At 40.2% G+C, this 22,197-nt stretch overlaps 1 long non-coding RNA gene across 1 annotated transcript; it reads left to right on the plus strand.

Annotated features, from left to right (window-relative positions):
* The first annotated feature begins 12,876 nt into the window (after positions 1-12,876).
* On the plus strand, positions 12,877-14,180 carry LOC139330583 (uncharacterized). The gene is made up of 3 exons (XR_011602140.1): positions 12,877-13,083; positions 13,667-13,884; positions 13,973-14,180. It is a non-coding gene; the product is annotated as an uncharacterized lncRNA (long non-coding RNA).
* Positions 14,181-22,197: the final 8,017 nt, after the last annotated feature.

Raw genomic sequence — 22,197 nt, forward strand, 5'->3', positions numbered from 1 at the left:
ATATTCTATCCAATTAAACTGAATATCTCTTACTTACTGCAAACTTCTCCTCTCTTATTCTATCACTGCAGCTCAGGATAATGAGGCTTCTTTGTGAATATTTAATCTGTTTAAACTTAATGAGATGGCTAATGTAAATAAAAAAGCATAGCTACCTTAGCATACTGTGTCAGAAAAGTATTGTGTATACTCTACAGTATTGTATTGTAGACATATTTACAATATACTGTATATTTGCCAAAAACATTCATAAATAAAGAATGCATAACTTTGAAGCCAACCCCAACCACATTACCCTCAGACTGCACTGAACTTGCATCATCATACAGTTCCCTCCTAAAAATCATACACAAACACACACACAGACACACACAAATGGCAAATCTATTGGTGTAAATTTTGGGGAGAACAAATTGTTTCTCTACTTAATAGCATCATTTTACTTCCCTTACCTGTGTGTGTGTGTGTGTGTGTGTGTGTGTGTGTGTGTGTGTGTGTGTGTGTGTGTGTGTGTGTGTGTGTGTGTGTGTGTGTGTGTGTGTGTGTTAGTGAGAAAGACAGAGTGAGAGAGTGCATGTATATGTGTGCCTCATTGGATCTGGCAGTGGCACCAAATAATTAAGTTTCCGTCTTTTAAAGACCTTTTAATAGTTTTTGTGGGCATCGTGGTTCCCTCCAGCAAAATATGGATCTGTTTTCAGCCCCGTCAAACATCGGAGGGAGAATTCACGTTTACAGATAATCTAATAGGCTCCTGCTCTGGCATCTGTATAGGGAGCCAATCTGTTTGTCCTTGGCTCTGACTTATCTCTCCAGCTTTTGTTGCATCTCACTTCAATATTTTTCACCCGGGGCTAAACCACTTTTAGGCATATTAATGGCTGACCCTGAAACTTCCTTGGGAGTCAAAGTAAACAGGCTTTGACCACCACCTGATCCAACAGCAGCAGGACAGCAAGGTGGGACACAGTAGATAAATGAAAGACAAAAACAGGAAAAGGAAGTTCAATGAACACTCCCAAGCTTCTTTTCTACTTTGTGTTTAAAGTGGCTATAATCACTCCGAAAACAATATGACAATGTGAAAGGGGTGGCTCGCATTGATGACTCCACAGAGAATTTACAGTTTCAGGTGAATGTTTAGCCGTTTGGCCTGCATCTTCACTATTTTGAAAAGTTGTGAAATACACAAAAGTTTGTTCAAAGAGAAAATGTGATAGAAATCTTGTTAGTTCTGTTGTTTTGCTCAAAGTTCAATGATTTTGAGATTGTAGACAAACAAAGTTTCCGCTCACTGCATTGTATTCCAGGGTTAATATATAAGAATCCAGTCCATGAAGACATGGCAGTCCATGAAGCCAAGTAAGTCCTTGCAGATTAGCAAATGTTAGCATGTTAAAATGCTAAACTAAGAAGGTGAACATGTTAACCATTATGCCTGCTTAGTGCTAGCAAGTTAGCACTGTGAGCATGTTGCTTACTTGCATGCATTTTGAAGTCACAAATTTAGGGTCATACATTTTATATCATAGAACCAATGCTGTGTAACTTTCCAGTGGACATTACATAGACTTAAAATAGACTAAGAGACAAACATAGACTAAAATTTAATGATTTACATTAAGGGGACTTGCATTTTGTCCATATAAGGAAGGTGAGTCCCCATCATGTGACTACTGTATAAACAGATTAAGGACTGCATGGCCACACACACACACACACACACACACACACACACACACACACACACACACACACACACACACACACACACAGACACCCACACACACACACACACACACACACACACATGAAGCTTAATAGATGGTTCTGATCGACTCACATGGCTCTGCTTCAGAGGAGGTTCATGAGTAGCAAGAAACAAACAAAAAAAAAGAACTTCAATCAGTGATATATGCTAACAGTGTCTGGCACCCATGGTTAACGGCTGATTTTCTGAGATTAGAGAAAGCATCTCATCCTGTTGAGCTGCGGCCAAACAGAGCAGGAGAATAATTACAGGCTTTGATGTCTCTGAAAATGGTTGCTCCTTGTCTCAGAAGAGTAACAACCAAGAAAGGTGGTTAGATGCTTCTTACTTAATCTCTTGGTCTGTTTCTTCTTTTGCTCTCTGCCTCAGTCAGTTCCTCTGTATCTACAGTAGAGGCTTCAGGGAACTTTCTTGTCTTTGTTCTTTTTCTGTTGATTCCCATTTTCTCCCTCCTCAATTTTACTCTTACTTCTCCTCACATTTTGTTTCCTTTCCCGTTTTCCTTGTCTAAAATCTCTTCGAGATGGAGCAGAATGCTGAATTCCTGACACCTTCTATCTACTTTCCATGGAAGCAAATCTGTCTGTTTTTGTGCCTCTTTTCTTCATCCCTCTCCATTCCTGTCTTTCTTTGTCCTTTCTCCCTCCTTTCTGACAGCAAGGCTATGATCTCCATGACTTCTCCAAATCACAAGGTGTCTGTCATGTCAGGGCAACCCAGCATTGTCCCTTGGGTAAAGTGTTGAGAGCAGACACTCGAGGCCAGGACATTGCCTGCATACTAATTATGTGGTATCTGTGTGACACTGCAGCCTGGGTTGTCAATAATTTGTCACTTATATAAGCATACAGCTGCACTACTTATAAATGGCTAATACAGTATTGGTTGTAGAGACATTTCTGTTCATGACAGAAAGTGTCAAATCAAAGGAAGAAAAGAGCTCTTCTGGAGGCTTGCGGTGGACTGGTTATTTACTCCACTTTCTGTTGATTTCTCTCTGTAAATCATTTCATTGTAGATAAGATGATATGCATCTCAATATCAAGTTCAAAACAACCTCTGTACTGTATGTTGTATGTTGTACTGTATGCTACCTGTAACAATTATGTCCATATCGGACAATTTTGAATGGTTCTTGCCTAACCCCAACCATGCTCAACCCACAATTTATTTGCCGGCACAATTTTTCCCCAACCATAACCATACTGTAGTTATTCATTTCATTGTGATTGAACATGGTATGGGGTCTTGCAGAATGCTCAATATCAATGTACTTCTCCGCCAAGAGGGTTGGATATTACCTTCAAAAAGTTTTTAATCAGAAATGGAAAAAATTCAAAAGCTGAAATGGCATAAAAGCAGTCAGGTTGCAGTTAGATGCATAAACACATGAAGACTGAAGGACTTAGCATCCACATTAATAAAGGTTTATAGTTGTGCTTGTGTGTTTGTATTTTGGGTAGTGATCAAAAGTAACTGAAATGGAAGAAGAATTGAATGGTTTAAGGTTAATTCTTTGACCAACAGGATACTGGTTTGACACCTTGGCCCAAGTGAAGACTAGATCTATTCAGAGTAAACCATTTAGCTTACAACAATGTGGAGCATTAATACAATACTGTATACAGTATCTTTTCTTTACACTGCCCAAAGTGCAACATTCTCCAGTGGTCATTTTCATGTGGCATTTTGTAGCAGCATTGCACATGTTTGTATGTGGTTTTGTAATGTATTTACTTTCATTTCCTTTCATACTTCTTGTCATGGCTACAGCCATGCCCCAGTTTTTTTCTTTTGTGTTTCTCTCTTCCCTGTGTCTCCCGGGTTCCATGCATTCAACCTGCTAGACTTCAGCAAGCAAGCTTCAAGCATGCTAGCCTCTAGCCTTCATTCTGGCCCGCTAACCTCCAGGCTACAAGCTTTCAGGCAGCTTGGCTTTAGTATGCTAGTCTCCAGCATGTTAACCACCTAGCATCCATGCTAGCACTGAGGTCGATTCGGCTCAAGGCAAGGCAAGGCAAATTTATTTGTATAGCACAATTCATACACTAGGCAATTCAAAGTGCTTTACAGAAGCATAAAAATACATTGAAATCACACATTTCAAAGAAAGAAAGAAAGAAAGAGAGTAGAAGAGAATAGAAAAATAAAAATAAAATACAATTAAAGGAAAATTAAAAACAGAAACCAGTAAAAGACAATAGAGGTTCAGGTGGGTGAGCCTTCAGCCTTCCTGTACTGAGCTTTCCTCCCACACAGTTAGCCGTCAGCCACATTCTCTGTAGCTCCAGCTAGCTTCCTACCAGCTCCAGCTCCTGAATCAGCTATTCCCGTTCTCATGTTTTCATTTTACATTTGAGATTAAATATCTCAAGTGTCATTCCTGTCTCTGTGTGTCTGTCGGCTCTTGCACCTGAACATCTCCTACATATTGAGCTTTGAAGGAATATGGTCAGAAGACATAGCTTAGCCCCTGCGTTCAGATCTTACAACACTATATACAAAATGCACATTTAGTACAGTCTCAGGATTGTGGTTACTTATCCATCCCCATCCATCAAAATCTCTCTCCTGCTTGAGTTAGAGAAAGTTTCCTCTTTGGAAAGTGGCTCCCATCAAACACTATTACATCTGTAAACCCACCTGGGGGAAACACAATAAGCTGTGATGTCAAAAGTGACATATTACCACCTCAGCAAATAGTTGCTTATTACACATCCAGTAGACACAAAGCAATATTAGCATTATTTTGAAGCTGTGTATGTGTTCACCTGGCAAATGTAAGTCCAATATTTACTCCTCTTTTTGCCTTGGTATGATCTCTACCAACTCCTGAGGGAAATATCTGGCTCTTTAGCTGCTAAATGATCCAATACATTCACCCACTATTGCCACCTTTGTCTGCCCTTTGGTGCTGGACAGGCGCAATTGCTGAAAGCAACACTGATGAGAGTGGGCAGTGAATCAAAACAGAAAAGTTGGCGAAAGAACCTATGAAACTGTGAGGGAAACTGTGATGTTGGATGATAATTTGATGTGGATTCCTCACGATGAACAACCGCTTTCACTTACACAAAACATTCACTAATACAAGAAATATGAATTACAGCAGCAATTAAAATAATGTACCTTATTGGCCTGAACACAAGATTATGCTTTTTTTTCCCCCTGGAAATTACATTTGAAAACATGGGGGTCTGATTATATTCTAGGACAGGAGAGTTATATGTTCACAAAATTAGATATTCTCTTTGAATAAAGACAGCAACACATCAAAATTCAGATTTTGATTACAATCAAATTTGTCAAAACAACTTTTTTTTGTTTTGTTTTGTTTTGTTTTTGGACATTTTATTCCTGATTGTGTCCTGATTTGTTACATTGTTACAATTCATGGTTTCCTGTTGTCTTAGACCTCTGGGCCACTGTGATGTCCCAGAATGTCAATTTATATTGGTCCAATTCACAAGAAATGTGAATTCAAAAATCGTCAAAAATATTCTGCAGTGTCCAGAAGCCAAAACCAAACCCACTGTACAAGGGGTGTTAACGCAGCTTCATGATTAATCTCATTACTGCACCACAAAGAATTTAGAAGGAAAGCGTTAGTTACAACAGCAAAATACGTTCAATATCAAGACAGAAAAACATACTGTGACATTTAGAGGGTAATGGTGAGAGTTTCCTCTTTGAATTGTCTTTCTCTGGGATTCACAGCAAGTCACCTGTCAGGAGAGACGAATGGAGATGACAGAGTAGATGTGATGATGTGTGCCAAGTTTTCAAATTCCATTCATTTTCTATAGAGAGCAGGAGACCAAGCTTCACAATTCATGATGAATACACCACAGCATGCTAATGGACCATTCAGCATGTCTGCATTTGCATAAACATGACTTAACCTCAACTTTATGCAAATGAGTTTGTCCAGCGCAAGATAAGGCTCCCGAAGTGTTGAACTAGGTAGTGCTGATCAAATGTAAAGCAAGATTCTTGGCATGCAGGCCAATGAACTGAAGCTGCATCCTGTCCACTGTGGCCGGGGTTTGAAAAATGTGAAGATTTGTGAAGATTTGCGTGAGTGCGTTGGCTATTCCTCTTCTCAACTGTTTTTAGGAACCTGCTTTATTGTACTGCTGAGCTGTAATCCCAGAAAGTTTGTAACAAGAGCACCAGTTTTTCCTGCTTGAAAAAGGCATGAGCCAAAACCAAGCATAGCCCAGCTCACAGTTACATTACCCACTAGCCGGAGTGGTCCGATGCGTCCTCATCAGAGACTGTTTCCAAAAGGAGATCGATGGAATGCTTGACAAAAATGACAAAATTCTCATTACAGAACAGTCATTTCCGTTAGCTACTCTTTGTTCCCCACCATGAGTGTCCACCCATCACTCCACAATTAACATGGTCAGGTGGGTTATAATGAAAAAACTTCCTCAGTGATCTTAGAAAATCATATTTATTTTGCTTAGAATTAAAATGTAGCTCCTGTGATCGGCTGGCGACCGGTCCAGGGTGTACCCCGCCTCCCGCCCGATGACTGCGACCCCGAAAGGGATAAGCGGCATAGAAAATGGATGGATGGATGGATTAAAATGTAGCTGTTGTCAATATAAATATCAAATGCTTATTACAAAGTGCACGATTTGAGTTAATGACAAGACAATAATTAATAATAATTGAAGGAACTGCAGGGGTGATGTGGTTCGGAGAGTGTGCATGTGGTGAGCAAACAGAGTCTCAGTCAGAGGACGTCAATGGCAAGGAGTGGAGTGATGGAATTAGGCAAGAGAGAAGGCAGGTTTCGATGCAACAGCAGTGGCATTTATTTATCTTTGATTTGATTTTTGATGTTTTGATTCTTTATTTATCTTTGTCACAGCTTGTTTGCGTGTGCCACATCAGAAAAGAGATAAACAAAGAGACAATACAATTACAACTAAACAATGGAGTGGTCAATCAAACAAGAAACAACAAATAAGTCTATGTGTGAATATACAATCCACAAGTAAACAGTCAAACGGTCAAGCAACAAACAATCTTCTTACATGGCTCCTGGCACATGTCTGGGAACAAAGAGATTAGGGCAGCAGAGCACATGTCAGCAAAGCCACCACAAAAGGCCTACAAATGAAATAATCAAAATGATGAATTGACCACTCACGTTAACTCTGAAGACGCACACAAATCAGGATATGAGGATATACTGGAGTGCTGGCAGGGAGAGCAAAGGATGAATGGAAGGGTGAACAAACAATGTATAGTTTCTGCCCCCCTTACCCAGCAGGTAAGGTGGGCTTGGTCAGGTGGCAGGTATCCTTTGGGTTCACTTTGGCAGATTCACCATATTTATTTGGAGAGAAAATGAACACATGGTCCAGGGAGTCTTTTCAATAATACACTCTTAATACATGTAATACACTCTTGAAACTCGATGATTGTGGTCTATTTCATGTCAGGTAGTGGTTTCTGTAGCTTGACGTTGAGGCAAGTCAATACAGGTGAATGAGGTAAGAAAAAAAAGTGATAGACACCACCATGAAAGTTTCCCACTTGATTACTTACATAAAGACAATTATTTTTGTTTCTTGGATTACAAATTTTCTGAAATTTTGCTCAATTATGCACGTAAGGCATTATCTAATTAAATGCCAATTTGTACAGAAAAAACTGAAATCTGAACAATACTACAGTCCTAAATATATACTTTGTGATGTTTTCTTTCCACTAGTCTGAAAGAAGACATGGAAGCAAAATAGCTCATAATTGACCAGTGCATGTCTGTAGTGTCTAGCCTTAAATTCCTACAAACACTACTGGTAATGTTTATTGGCGGGAAGCTGATGAGGGATTATATTACTGTGGCAACATTAGTAGCTACAGGTCTCAGTACTCTTAAAATAAGCCATCATATGATATTAAACATGAGTAAATAATATACCATATTAATCATTAACAAAGCCATTCATGACAACCTATGAACTATATTTGTACCCAAATCGAAACATGTTGTTAGGCAAAGCACAAATATGAAAAACAATGAAAATGTATGTCTTCTACCTGAAATTGTAATTGTAATTGTAATTACTTATTAATTTTGAAAAAAAAAAAAAAAAAAAAAAAAAGTCAGCTCCATGATTGACATTTCTGTGTATCAGCCATTATGTTTTTTTTGTTTTTGTTTTTGTTTTTTTTCCAGGATAAAAATGCCCATTCTTAACTGCAATTGTCCCTCCCTCCCTGCAGCCAGAACTAACATACTGGACAAACCCTCCTGTTTTGTCGGCGGGGCTCCCCTCGGGAGAGTGTCACACATATCGCCGTACACAGACGCATCTCTCTTCAAATGGGGAGGAATGTGTTGAATGTGTATTGGCGGAGTTGGGGATGTGAGGGGGTACCGTCTCATGGTCGGAACTGGTGGTCAGTGAACATGGGCATCACGTGGGCTGGGCATTCGAGCCCCAAAGATTTTTTTCTTTAGCCCCTAATAATTCTCCACTTTCAGTGGTTTTTCACAAAAGAACACAGTACTGTGGTAATTTTGTATCTTTAGTGAATGGAACAGAGGCAAGACCAGTCAGAGAGGGTTTACTGAAAAATATGTGGAAACAATGTGGAAACACTCATATCATATTGCTTGATAATTTTGTGTCAACTCTTCAATTGATGGGGTTACCATGCCAACCATTATCTCACAAAGTCAGTCAGTGTGAGACAAAAGTGGATATTTACTGGTAAAGGGGTGGAAGCCGAAGCAGTGGCAACATCCTTTCTCGATGAGCCAGGAAAACAAGGTTTGTAAATGACTATGAGTTTCAAGTTATATGATATGCACAAGTTACAGTATATACAGATAATGTATTTTGCATTGCACTTTAGCCAGACTCAGATACAAGCAGGCTACAGACAAAACACTGCATGTCCTTTCTGGTGACTTTAATCATGCCTCTCTGTCCTCCACTCTGCCAACATTCACTCAATATGTTACATGCTACACCAGAGACAATAAAATACTGCATTTATTTTATGGTGACACCGAGGAGGCATATAACTCACCCCCTCTCCCCCTGTTGGGAAGATGTGATCACAACCTGGAGCACCTTCTGCTGGTGCCAGCTGTCACTTGCACAGTGAAAAGATGCTCCAACAAAGCTGAAGAGGCTTTGAAGGACTGTTTTGATATGACTGTGTTGAAAGTACTTTGAGATGTGTATGGGGAGGACACTGACGGTCTCACACACTGTATGATGGACAACGGACCAACTTCTATGTGGAGAATGTCATATTCAGCAGACTGTGCAGAAATGTTCTCACCTCCTTTTCCTATAGTGTCTTTGCGTTTCCCTCTGTCTCCTGTCTCTTGTCTGTCTCTCCCCTCTCTGTCTTTTGTGTGGGTATGTGTCACTGCAGGGTGTGGCTGGCAGGTTAGCTCTGGCCTCCTCCTCTCCTGAGCACACCTGCTCTCTATCAAGCAATCAAGACTCACCTGCTGCCACAGTATGTAAGCATTGGCTTTCCACCCAGTATTCATCGAACAATCTATTCATCCTCGTGGTAACAACTGTGACCCCAGAGATCATTTCAGTATTTTTGCTATCAATTGCCTTGTCTGTTAACTGCCTTCCTGACTCCTGTCTTTTTGTGCTCAGGTGCCTACCCTCATGCTCCAGCCTACGCCCTGTCAGTCTGTTGTTATGGGTGAACTGGAACTGGACTCTTTTCCTGCCTGTTCACTCTCAGTAGATGCTCTAGCTCCAGTGTGTGGATCTCCTAGACTCATCTGCTGCATTAAGTCTTTTCCCTTTTTCATATACTCCTGCCTCCGTGTCTGAGTTTCAGCGTCTGGGTCTGTTTACTCCTGCATAAAACACAACAGAATAATTTGACTGGTATTGTCCCAGCTGAATGAAACAGGAAAGAGACAATGTGTGGTTTAGTTCACACCATTAGACAAAATTGGTGATGACTTCCCTGTATTCCAGTTAGTTCCCCTGTGATACACATTCAACGATGGCTATATCATCTGAAAACTTCTGGATGTGACAGCTGTCAGTGTTGTGTCTGAAGTTGGATGTGTAGAGGGTGAAGAGGAAAGGGGAGAGCTCTGTCCCCTGTGGAGCCCCCGTGCTGTAGACTCCCGCATCAGACACACAGTTGTGAAGCCTCACATATGGTGGTCTGTTTGTGAGGTAGTTGACGGTGATGTCCACACAGCCAGATGGCTGCTTCTACTTCAGCTCCTTCCAGCTTCCCTCTGAGCAGTGATTGTTGCATTGTGTTGAAAGCACTGGAGAAGTCAAAAAACATGACCCTCGCAGTGTTCCCAGTGTTCTCCAGGTGGGAAAAAGATCAATGGAGCAGGTAGATGACTGCGTCTTCCACACCAATGCCTGGTCAATATGTGAAATGTAGGGGGTCCAGCTTACAGCTCACAAGGTAATGGAGGTGGTTCAGTATGATCCATCAGGTTTTCATCGGGTGAGAAGTTAAGGCTACCAGCCTGAAGTGGTTGGGCTCTCTGGAATCATTGGGACTATAACCACATAGGGAGTTTTCCAAAGGGCTGGAACTCTTTCCAGACTGTGGGTCATGTTGACAATGTGCAGAACGACCCCACAGAGCTGATCTGCCCAGTCCTTGAGCAGTCTGGAGCTCATGCCATCAGGGCCTGTAGCCTTCCTCGCTTTAATCTTCCTGAGCTCCTACCTCACCGGAGTATGTTCATCTTGCACAGAGCTAACAGCTGCTCCCAAGTGTAAAGAATGGAGCCATGGCTGAAGAGATCTCCTGATGTTGTTTTAAATAGTCCAGAAAAGAAGAAAAAGCAAATTACTAGTCTCAACAGTTGTACAAATCCCTAAGTACGCAACATCGACTGACACTAGTGACGGAAGAAACACGAGAAAAGCACAAAGAAACACTGACAGTGTTCCGAGCTGCTGTAACTAGCTGCCACTATTGTGGCGCCTTCTTGGATCAGCAGCACCATATTGGATCAGTCATACATTTGTTAAGCTTTCCAATCACAAGGTATTAACAATGACATTTAAAAATAATAAAATGTCATTAAATTGTTACTTACTCAAACATAATCCTTGAATTGCCTGATGCTTGTTTGAAGCTTTAAAGGGAATTTGGCTACTGTATTGCCAGTGAATATGAAGTTAGAAAATGCAGTTGCCAATTCAACATGACTTCTAGTATCAACCTCGACCACTTCCAGTCTTATATCTAAATACAGACATAGAGACAGATAATTTTGTTGGCTATACAGATATGGTACAGATACAGATAATGATGTCTCTGTGCACCTCTACTGAACCATTTAGGATGTCTTAGTGGTACTGTCTTGCAAAATAAGCTTGTAAAACCTCATCAGGGGGTGCGCCCTGGTTGTTCACCTGGTAGAGTGTGTGCCCCATGTACTAAGGCTCTGTCTTGACTGCAGTTGCCTGTGTTGAATTTCATCCTGAAGCAACATGGCACCCCCACTTTCTTCCCCCCTTCCTGTCTCCCTTCAGCTGCACTATTAAATGAAGGCAAAATGCCAAAATGTCATAATGTGTGCAATAGTAAAAAAAAAAAAGAACAAAAAAAATCTACTCATTCATATGAATAACTTTTGAATTGTAGCAGTTGATATTATCTTATCATTCAACGTTTACTTAAAGAATATATCCATGCCAAATTGAGGAACTTTCCAGCAGGACAGCATTGAACGAAGCAAAAAGTCATATCCTCAGGATTAAAATCAAGTCAAAGGCCTATCTTCTCACCCTGTTGCTGCAGGATATGCAATCACATCAAAGGGCACTCTTTGTTCACAAACAGGATCACTGAATTATACAACAAAGAACTCTCAAGTCTCTTGCCTTTGACTTGATAATGTGACCCACTGGTATGTATGCAACAATCCTTTGATTTGCATCATGAGCAGGTTGTCTTTTACTTTGGAACAGATGCAGTTCAGCGTTTATCATATATAGAATTCTTTTTAAATCCCTGTCTCAGAAATTAAATGGCTTACGATAACAGTGGAAATATGCCTTGAATATGCCTGATACCACTTTTTATACAATTAAAGTGACCGCATGCACCACCCAACCTCAAAAGTCTAATGTAACTTCACATTTCTCGAGTTGAAAGGCCTGGGGACTGTGGAGAATGACTGATCTTAAGAGTGTTTTCTAAGAAAATTTCTACAAGTGCCCTTGAATTTTTACACGTTTCCCAAACCGGCACTTAAGAGCCTGTGCATCTGCATGCCATTAAGTGCTTCTTAACATTGACTTCCCTTGATGCTAAACACATTTTAAGTAATGGGATGCATTTAATTATCTGCAGCTGTGGCTCAGGAGGTAGAACAGGTCATCTGGTAATCTATGAGTTGATTCCTCCTGTCCACACTAGACAAGACACTGATTTAAACTGTGCCTAGAGATGTTGGTTTCAAATAAAATCAAATTTATTCATAAAGCACATTTAAAACAACAGCCATTGACCAAAGTGCTGGACAATTTTCAACATAAAAGCAGCATAACATAAAAGCAACATACAACAAGAAACAGACAGAAATAAAACTCTCACACTGAGTTAAAAGCCAAAGAATAAAAATGTGTTTTAAGACATGATTTAAAAGCAGGCAGTGAGGGGGATAGTACGGTGGCTGGGAGGTGCAAACCAAAATTACAAAGTGCAAAACACTTTTACAAAGCTTTAAACAACTTTACATTTTGAAAACATTTTTACAAATCATACATATCAATCATCAATCATCATACTTTTACAAGTTTCAAAATCTAATGGAAAGGGAATGTACCAACTCCGTGGATGACCCGGAAGTGATAACCGGAGCAGCCAATCCGAGCCGTTGTATTTGTGTTTGGAGGTCATAGTGATGGTTGCCGAAGAAGAAGGAGAGGAGGAGGACCTCATCGTGACCCAAGATGGACAGCGGTCCGGTGGTGTTTTGCCCATTTTGTGAACAACGCCTGAACGGTATAACGCGGTTTTGTTCTTCATGTGGACGATCTTTAGAGTGTTTAAAGGGCATGGAGCAGACCGACGGACCAGACTTGCTGCAGCAGTGTGTACGATATTGTAATGAGGGGCACACGTACGATGTAATCGTGGACAATATGTCGTGTTTACACAGTGTTCACATCAGCTTGAGGTCTCTGAAAAGCAAACTGAATAAAGCCGGGTTATATCGCAGAAAGGATTACTCCTCTACCAACGCCATAGTTAGGGCCATCTGACTGGAACTTCGTGGACCTGGGCAGCTGTTTGGCTACCGCATGATGTGGCCGGTACTCAAACAAAAGTACAATCTGCGAGTGAAGAGAGACCATGTCATGAATTTGCTCCGGGAGCTCAATCCTCGAGGGTGCAAGAGAAGAGCACGGAGAAGGTTTACAAGAAGAACTTACCACTCCATGGGACCGAACTATATGTGGCACGCGGACGGTTATGATAAACTTTAGCGATACGGTTTGGCAATTTCAGGCGCAATCGATGGATTTTCACGTAAAGTTCTGTGGCTTGCATGTGGACCAACAAATAATGACCCAAGTGTGATCGCTCACTATTTTCTCTCATGTGTGTGAAACCTCGGTGTCATTCCCATGAGACTGAGGACTGATTGCGGCACAGAGAACGGGACCATGGCCGCAATTCAGTGCACTCTACGCCATCACCACAATGACTACTACTCAGGAGCATCCAGCCGAATGTATGGCTCATCCACAAACAACCAGAGGATTAAATCCTGGTGGTCCCTATTGAGAAAGGGAAAGTAAGTGTCCTTCATTAAGTAATTGAATTATGTATAACCTTTGATTTAATTAATTCAAACATATGCTCAACATTTTTTTTAATTATTATTTCCGATAGGTGTCAGTTCTGGATGGAGCTATTTGCAGACCTTAGAGATGCCGGATACTTCAACGGGAGTCACGAGCATCGGTGTCTACTGAGATACTGCTTTGGTGATGTCATTCAGAGGGACTTGGATGAGTGTGTGAGACTGTAAACAGTCACAGGATTCGCCCCTCCAGAACAGCATCATGTCCAGGTGGAGTGCCCAGTGAGCTCTACTACTTACCACACAGGTAATATTCGAATAAATTGATGTTTGCATTTGTTTTCCTTTTATCTTAAAAAATAAATGAATGAAATTATGTCTTCTGTTTAACAAAGGTCTGGCTCCAGAGACTGTGGATTTAAACTCGAACAGGCTGCGCTGGATGCCTTTCCTGAGGCTCACCTGACAAGAGCTCCATGTGGGGACACAAACATGCAGGAGTACCTGGACTTAGCCATGGCACACAATCATTTACAGAAGCCAGAGTACTGGCAGTCTGCAACTGAGCTGTATCTGAAACTAAAAGAAATTGCTCAGCTATGAATTGAAGAGAGGTTTATTCTAATGGTGGAGCATGTACACAAACTGTCTGAAATAATGAAACTGTGGGTGACAAATTCAAAGTGTGAAATACATGAATAAAAATAAAGCAAAGTAATGACTGTTACATATTTGTAATTCAGAGAACAAAATAAAAGACTTTTTCCATTCTAAATCTGAAACAGTGATTCATAAACAGACCACAGTTTGAGAATCATGGATGTAAAACAACTGCCAACATGGTAACTGAGAAAAAAACATGCTCACATACCTTAACAATAAAAAAAACATCCTAAACAAGAGAAACTGTACCTAGAGTCTGAGCTCTTTGGTTCATCCAGTCATATGGCTTAAAAACAACCAAATCCTGGACAAATGAAAAAGGTGATCCTGGAATATGGCTTCTCTAGTTCCTTTTTATATTCAGCCAATTTGAATGGCCTTTCTGACCCAGACACATGGACCACCTCTGAGCAGTCTGGATACAAAAGGACATACGGTCCTTTTTGCATGTCTTTGTTAAATTTTCTCATTTTTCTGGACAGCTTGTTTCAGTACATCAGATGCTGCTACCTCTGGGTCTACAAATAACAGGAGTGTTTTCCCTCTAAGAGGTCTTAAATCAGCTCCATCAGTTTCATTTTGCACCATCAATCCAATATTTATCTAAAAATGAAAAAGATGTGGTTAATTTCATGTATTATACATAGACAATATAAATGATTATACATACATCAGTGTTTCCCATTAACTATGGAGAGTGTGGTGTCCTTACATAATCTAATTTGTGCCACCACAGTTTCATAGTGAGCCAAACATGACTACAAGTTACACTCACAATCGTTACACTGTTGTGCCTGGTTGCTTTAGGAAAGCATCTTGTGTTGCACATGCAGGCATCTGTGCGTAGAACAGCACCTCAATCTAATATGAAAGAGTATTGATAAGCTAAGACAGTCAGTACAATCTACCTGGACGCGATTTTGTTCTTTAACTGGATGTCTTCTTCTCCGCCCGTAGTTAAAAGACTGACGCTCTTTCGACTTGGAGTTTTTGTATACTCAAGAAACTGCTTATATGACGGACAAGGTCTTTCTGCTGACGTTAACAAAGTGCCATTTCAAAATAGAAAGTTAGCTTAACCAATAGCGCTATTCACATCCACTCACATACTTTAGGTAGCGAGCGCTATGCTACACTTACTTTGATTAGAATTTGACGGCTGTTGATGTCCCCTGTGTGCTCGGTCCTTCTATCGGGTCTTCGCCATGTAAAAAATGTAGAGATCATCCACATGAAGAACAAAACCGCATTATACCTTTCAGATGTTGTCCACAAAATGGGCAAAACACCACCGGACCGCTGTCCATCTTGGGTCACGATGAGGTCCTCCTCCTCTCCTTCTTCTTCGGCAACCAACACTATGACCTCCAAACACAAATACAACAGCTCGGATTGGCCGCTCCGGTTATCACTTCCGGGTCATCCACGGAGTTGGTACATTCCCTTTCCGTTAAATTTTGAAACTTGTAAAAGTGTTTCGCCACTTGTAAATTTGTCTCGGAGTTTGTAAAAGTGTTTTTCATCTTGTTAATTTGTTTATTGAAATGTAATTTTGTTTCAGTACTTGTAAATGTGTTTTGACAATGTAATTTTGTTTTATGATTTGTAAAAATGTTTTCAAAATGTAAATTTGTTTCAAGCTTTGTAAAAGAGTTTTGCACTTTGTAATTTTGGTTTGCACCTCCCAGCCACCGTAGGATAGTCTAATATGCAGAGGCAGCTCATTCGAGAGTTTGGGGGCTACAACAGAAAATGCCCAATCTCCTCTAAGTTTTAAACTTGCTGGGTACAACTAAAAGCGATTGATTGACAGACCTAAGAGCTTGTACTGGCTCATGTGTCACTAAAAGCTCGGCCAAATAACTTGGAGCTAGCCCATGTAAAGATTTAAAAGCAACGGTTAAAATTTTAAAATTGATCCTCAAACGTACAGGGAGCCAGTGAAGGGAAGCCACCACAGGGAAAATGTGCTCTTGCTTGCGTGTTCCTGTTAAAAGACAAGCTGCTGCATTTTGGACTAACTGTAAGCGTGAGAGAGAACTCTGGCTAAGACCAACATAAAGAGCATTACAGTAGTCAAGACAGGACGAAATAAAAGCATGGATGACTCTTTCAAAATCATTAAAAGACAGGCAGGACTTGACCTTAGATAAAACCCTCAGTTGGAAGAAACTGGATTTCACTACTGAATTAATTTGCTTGTCCAATTTAAAATCACTCTCCATAATCACCCCAAGATTTTTTACAATGGATTTTATGTATGGACTCAGTGAGGTCAGGTTCATATGGGGGCCAGCACGCGCATTACTCGATCCAAATAATAGAACTTCTGTTTTATTTTTGTTAAATTTTAAAAAATTCAAGGCCATCCATTCTTTAATGTCCTTCAGACAGTCCAACAGTGGCTGTAAGGAGTCATTTTTTTTCAGGGGCAGATAAATTTGTGTGTCGTCAGCATAAAAATGGAAAGCTATGCTTTCTTAAAATGGACCCCAGGGGGAGCATATAAAGGGAAAAGAGGGTAGGCCTGAGAATGGACCCTTGAGGCACTCCACAACGTAAAGGCGCTGAGGACAACAAACAATAGAAGAATAGCAGAATGCCCATAATCAATGGCTAATAACAGATCATTAAAAACCTTTAAAAGTGCAGATTCAGTGCTGTGAAATGCTTTAAAACCAGACTGGAGCAACTCAAGAACAACATGTGAGTTTAAACAGAACTGCAGTTGACAGAACAAGGCACAGGCTCAGTCATTCTTGAAACTTGCCATGCACCTAACCAGCAGCGTTTTTAAAGGTGAGGTGAGGAGCTGCTGTGATTGGTGAAAATTTGACTCGGCTGTGTCAAACCACACCACGCCCTATCCCATCCCTCCTTCCGAGTTGCGCGGCTGGGTGGGACTGAGATGAGAAGGGGGAGTAGATGCGCCGGCAGCGCAGTGCACAAAAACACCAAAGTCTGCACCGCCATGACCCATCGGCGAAGCGGACCTGACCGCCGGTGCTGGAATCGAAAATAGAGCCCCCAGGGTTTGGACATTGAGACTGTGGGTGAGTACAGATACCTGGGTGTTCACCTCAACCACAAACTGGACTGGACAAACATCATGGATGTCCTGTGCAAGAAGTACCAAAGTCATCTCCATCTGCTAAGAAGACTGAGGTCCTTTGGAGAATGGAGGACAATGTTAAAAACTGTTTGTGACACTGTGGCAGCATCTGCTGTTTTCTTCACAGTGCTGTGCTGGGGCTGTGGGAGCTTTAAGAGGGACAGAAAAGACTGAACAAACTGGTCAGGAGTGCGAGCTCTATCCTGGACTGCCCTCTGGACACTATTGAAGAGGTGGGTGAGAGGTTGATGTTAGCCAAGCTGACATTGATCATTAACATATTTTTCTTTTTATATACAGTACTGTCACCTATCTTTTTATCTAACGCGCAATGCGAAAATTTCAATCCATGTGAAATTTTCAATTCTTGTGCAATTTAAGATTTTTTCCATTAGCAATATTATTACTATATATATATATATATATATATATATATATATATATATATATATATATATATATATATATATATATATATATATATATATATATATATATATATATATATATATATATATATATATATATTTCTGATACTATTGCTGTTGCCTGTAACATGCTAATTTCCCCTCTTGGGGATTAATAAAATGTTTTCTTATAAGCATGTGGTAACATATGCACCACACATGAAAATAAATAGAGAGATATGGACCTTCAAACATCACTTAATTAAATTTCAGTGAATCAGTCTTCAATTTCCACGAAGACTTTATAACATATAAGCATATATAAGGCAAATTAAGGTGTGTAGTTTTTGGTTCGTCCTGCATGTTAAGACGCTTCTGCCTGTGAATGGGTAGGAGGTACTTGTTAATCTATGGTCATCTAGACTTAAATCAAGAGGCTTTTAACATGTAAAGCTACATTGTATGTATGAAAAGTGCTCTATAAATAAAGATTGATTGATATATTTGTAATTATATAAATTATATAAATGGAGTGGAGAAAACATTTATCCAAGGGGACCTCTGTTCACACACTGCTTCCACCATCCACAGCCTGGCATCAGTCCCCAGTGGCCTCAGTCCATTCTGCACCAGATCTGAGACAGACAACAGCTACCATCTAGATGAACCCATTGCCACACTCAAACCTGTTGACTCCGAACTCATCATAAACACAGATGATGAGGTCAGAGCCCTCAAGGAGACTAAAGTGAACACAGCACCTGGGCTAGACAACATCTGTGGCCATATCCTGAGGCTGAGCAGCTTGAGGGTGTGTTGCAACTTCTGTTCCTGGCCAGCAACATAGTCCCCCACCTTTGGAAATGCTCCACAGTTATTCCCATACAAATAAAGGGTACTATCAAGGTCCTAATCAGCTCTCACCTCTTTTGTGATGAAGACTATATATAGATACATAGATATATAGATATAGATATATAAAATATGTAAGTATATTTTTAGTTATATACTTACTTATACTTAGTTATATTTCTCACAATTGCTACCATTCTATGTTTATATACTTGGTGATATACTTATGTTTTTTAAGAACACTCTTTTCTCTTAGTTTTATTCTCATCCTTATCCAAGTATATGGAAATAATCATTAAAACCACATCATCAATGGAACAGACTCACAGATGGCCCCACTCCAGTTTCCATACTCTGCAGACAGAGGGGTTGATGGGGAATATAAACCATCCATAAGCATCTAGAATCCCAACACTACAGCCATTTCTCCTCAGCATTCAGCACTATGCTGCTACACATTCTTGCTGAAAAACTCACAATCACTTTCACCTAGACCAGCTTATCTTATAGATCATGAGCATTCTCACCAATGGGTCACAGGGAGTGCTGGTCAACAACACTTTCTCCAACATCTGACACACTTCAACTGGTTCCCCACAGAGTTGTGTCCTCTCATCTCTTCATGATTGTGTGGAGTGGTGTAACAACTTAATGTGAACAAAACTAAGGAGACAGTAGTGACAAGCAGAGCGAATTGGCTGTAGCAGTCATCAATACTATCCACAGGAAGCCCATGGAAATTGTTGAAGAGTACAAGTAAGAGTACAATCTCCAATAACCTGTGGAAATTTACCTCCAACACAGAGGAGATCCTCAGGAAATACCAGCAGCTGCAGCATCTCCTGAGGAAGCTCCTCTAGGTTCAGCAAGGACACCCTCACAATGCTGTACCAATCTGAGAGCTTCATGACATTCTCCTTCCCCTGCTGATTCTACTTCATTAGCCTTTAGAACAAAACGTGCCTGCAGAGCACAGTCAAAGTCTGCTCCAAAATTAGTGAACCCTTGTCAGAGATCTCTGTGAACAGCAGTTGCTAAGGTCAGCTGTCAGGATCTTACAGAGTCCCTTCACACCCTGTTCTCTGTGTTGAAGTGACTATCCTCAGGATTCTGGCTTTGCAGCCCAGGCCTTGGACTGCCGCGCCCATCATATGTTATCAAATTACAATGCACCTGTACATTATAGAACTACCCATCAATATGTATACTGTGTATACTGCACTATGCTATTGAATTATTATTACTGTTATATTAGTTTCTCAATGTGTATACCCTAATTTTGCACTACAGTATATACCACATATCACATTGCATCACTCTAAACCAACAATGCTGCACTGTGTGTTTCTGTGTTTTTCTATTTTTTTTTTTTTTTTTTTTTTTTTTTTACATATTTCAAGTTTCTTCCTGTATTGTGTTACTTGTACTCTTCTATGTAGGCCCCTCGGGGACATAGAAAGTTAATTGAAATGACTTTAATTGAACTGATAAATTGCTAAATAATATAATTTGTTTATAGCAATCTCATATTATGAATAAAATAGGCTGTGTGGTGTTAAATTGAGAAAAAAAGGGACTACATGCTTTATGAACTCACATTAGTATTGTGAAAAATACTCTCTTTTTCATTTGAGGCCACTATCATTATCAAGCAATTTTTGTTCAATGGTTTGGATCCATTTAGAAAGAATTAAAGGGGTTTTGTCTTTTGGAGTGAACAGAACTCCCAGCATAAATAAATGCAAAAATGAATAACAATAAATAAACAATTAGAAGCCCCTTACCAACAATTGTATTGCTATTGCAGATAGAAAGATATGGAAATCATAGATAAGCCTCTACCCTGAAATTTTGGGGTATTGAAAATATTTTGCAATCACTAAGGGGGAAGTTTTTAGAAATTATACACTGACCACAAACGATCCATCAAATCCAAATCCATCTTGTTTTCAAGTCTCCAAAACCTGTCCATCCTATAAGTAACAGCTTTTAGCTGGGCTCAGGCTTTCTCTGCTCTTCTTACTCTCATGAAGACATGCTTTATGTTGAAATGTTAGTTGTTGCACCTTGTTAAAAGTTCTTACTAAACTGTGTCCAACAAGTTTCACCAGGGTAAGCATTTTTCTAGCAGGGACACAGCACTAAGTGGTTGTTTCAGATAGAACAACAGGTTGCTGTTGTGAAAAGGCTGATGAGATCAAAGCATTTTTAAATTATGAATCAAGTGCAAATTGCTGATTAGCAAAGCAATCCAAAACAAGTCTGCAAACACGTGCAAAGTTTTTGACAAGGATATGACCCAGGTCAGTAGTTATTCATTCCGGGTTTAAATTCTCTCATCCACTCTTCCAACTCTGAAAACTAAAACCTGTTTGTTTTAAACAGACATAATGCAATAGCTACACATAATGTGTCTATGTTGCTGGTGTGCTGATTAGAGGGAAACACATTTGTCATCAGATAAAATATAAGAAAATGTTCTACCAATATGAATTATATAAATGAGGAGAAATTAGAAGTTACCTGGCTAAATTAATTGGGTAGTTTCAAAGAAAACTGATTTACATTAGCTGCAAAGTGACAGATCTTGTTGATCCACCCCTACACACACACACAGAGCTCTTGGAGCCTTATTCTTTCACAAAAATCTCAACAATCCTCCCACTTTTCTGAAGGAAACATCTGGCAGGCATGGCCCGTTACGTGCTGTGTAATAGTGCCAGCCATCTGATCATCACATCTACTTAATACATGACAGCATTATGAGACCTAACATATAGTGCTGACATATCTCTGTACCACACGTGTCAGAATTGCTGGTACCGGCACACTAAATATGGCTTGATTTATGAGGGAGCTAACAGTCCCTGCTATAACATATGGTAAAGACATCCTGTATGCATGATGAGGCATCCCATAAAGGAGCCACTGCAGCTGATTTATGGCAGCTGAATACGGGTGCAGAATCACCAACATCCAGTTTTTGTCAGACTTAATTTTTCAACCTCAGTCCCTACTGGAATAAAAAAAGATTGCCAGGAAACGTTTATATTTATCAACAACATAGGAGATGTGAAGAATACACAGACCTTTTTTGACCATGACAAAGCCTTTTTAACAAATACTAATCAGGACTTTCATGAAAGAATGGATAAACACTTAACATGTCAAGCAGGAATGGTGCAGTGGAGTTATAAATTAAAGAGACCCTGTCTCATGTTTTTATCCTTCTGATTCCGTGCAGGAAAGCAGCCAATAAGTGGTATTCAACCATCTACAATCTATCACCGTTTATCCTTTGGACAGTGGGGGGCTGGAGCCAGTCCCTGCTGACAGGCAGGAGGCGGGGCACACCCTGGACAGGTTGCCAGTTCATCACAGGGTTGACACATAGAGGTAAACAACCATTCACACTCACATTCACAAGCAATGTATCACCACTTAACCTAACCTGCATTTCTTTGTGCAGGAGTGCAACTGCACTAACCATCAGTGCTGTGCCTGAACGCGTTCATTGAACGATTGTTCATGAACTCGTTCATAATTGGGGTGAACGTGAACTGACCGTACTGTATTACTGCCTGAT

The sequence above is a fragment of the Chaetodon trifascialis genome, chromosome 4 (genome assembly GCF_039877785.1).
Source record: "Chaetodon trifascialis isolate fChaTrf1 chromosome 4, fChaTrf1.hap1, whole genome shotgun sequence".
NCBI classification, from domain to species: Eukaryota; Metazoa; Chordata; class Actinopteri; order Chaetodontiformes; family Chaetodontidae; genus Chaetodon; species Chaetodon trifascialis.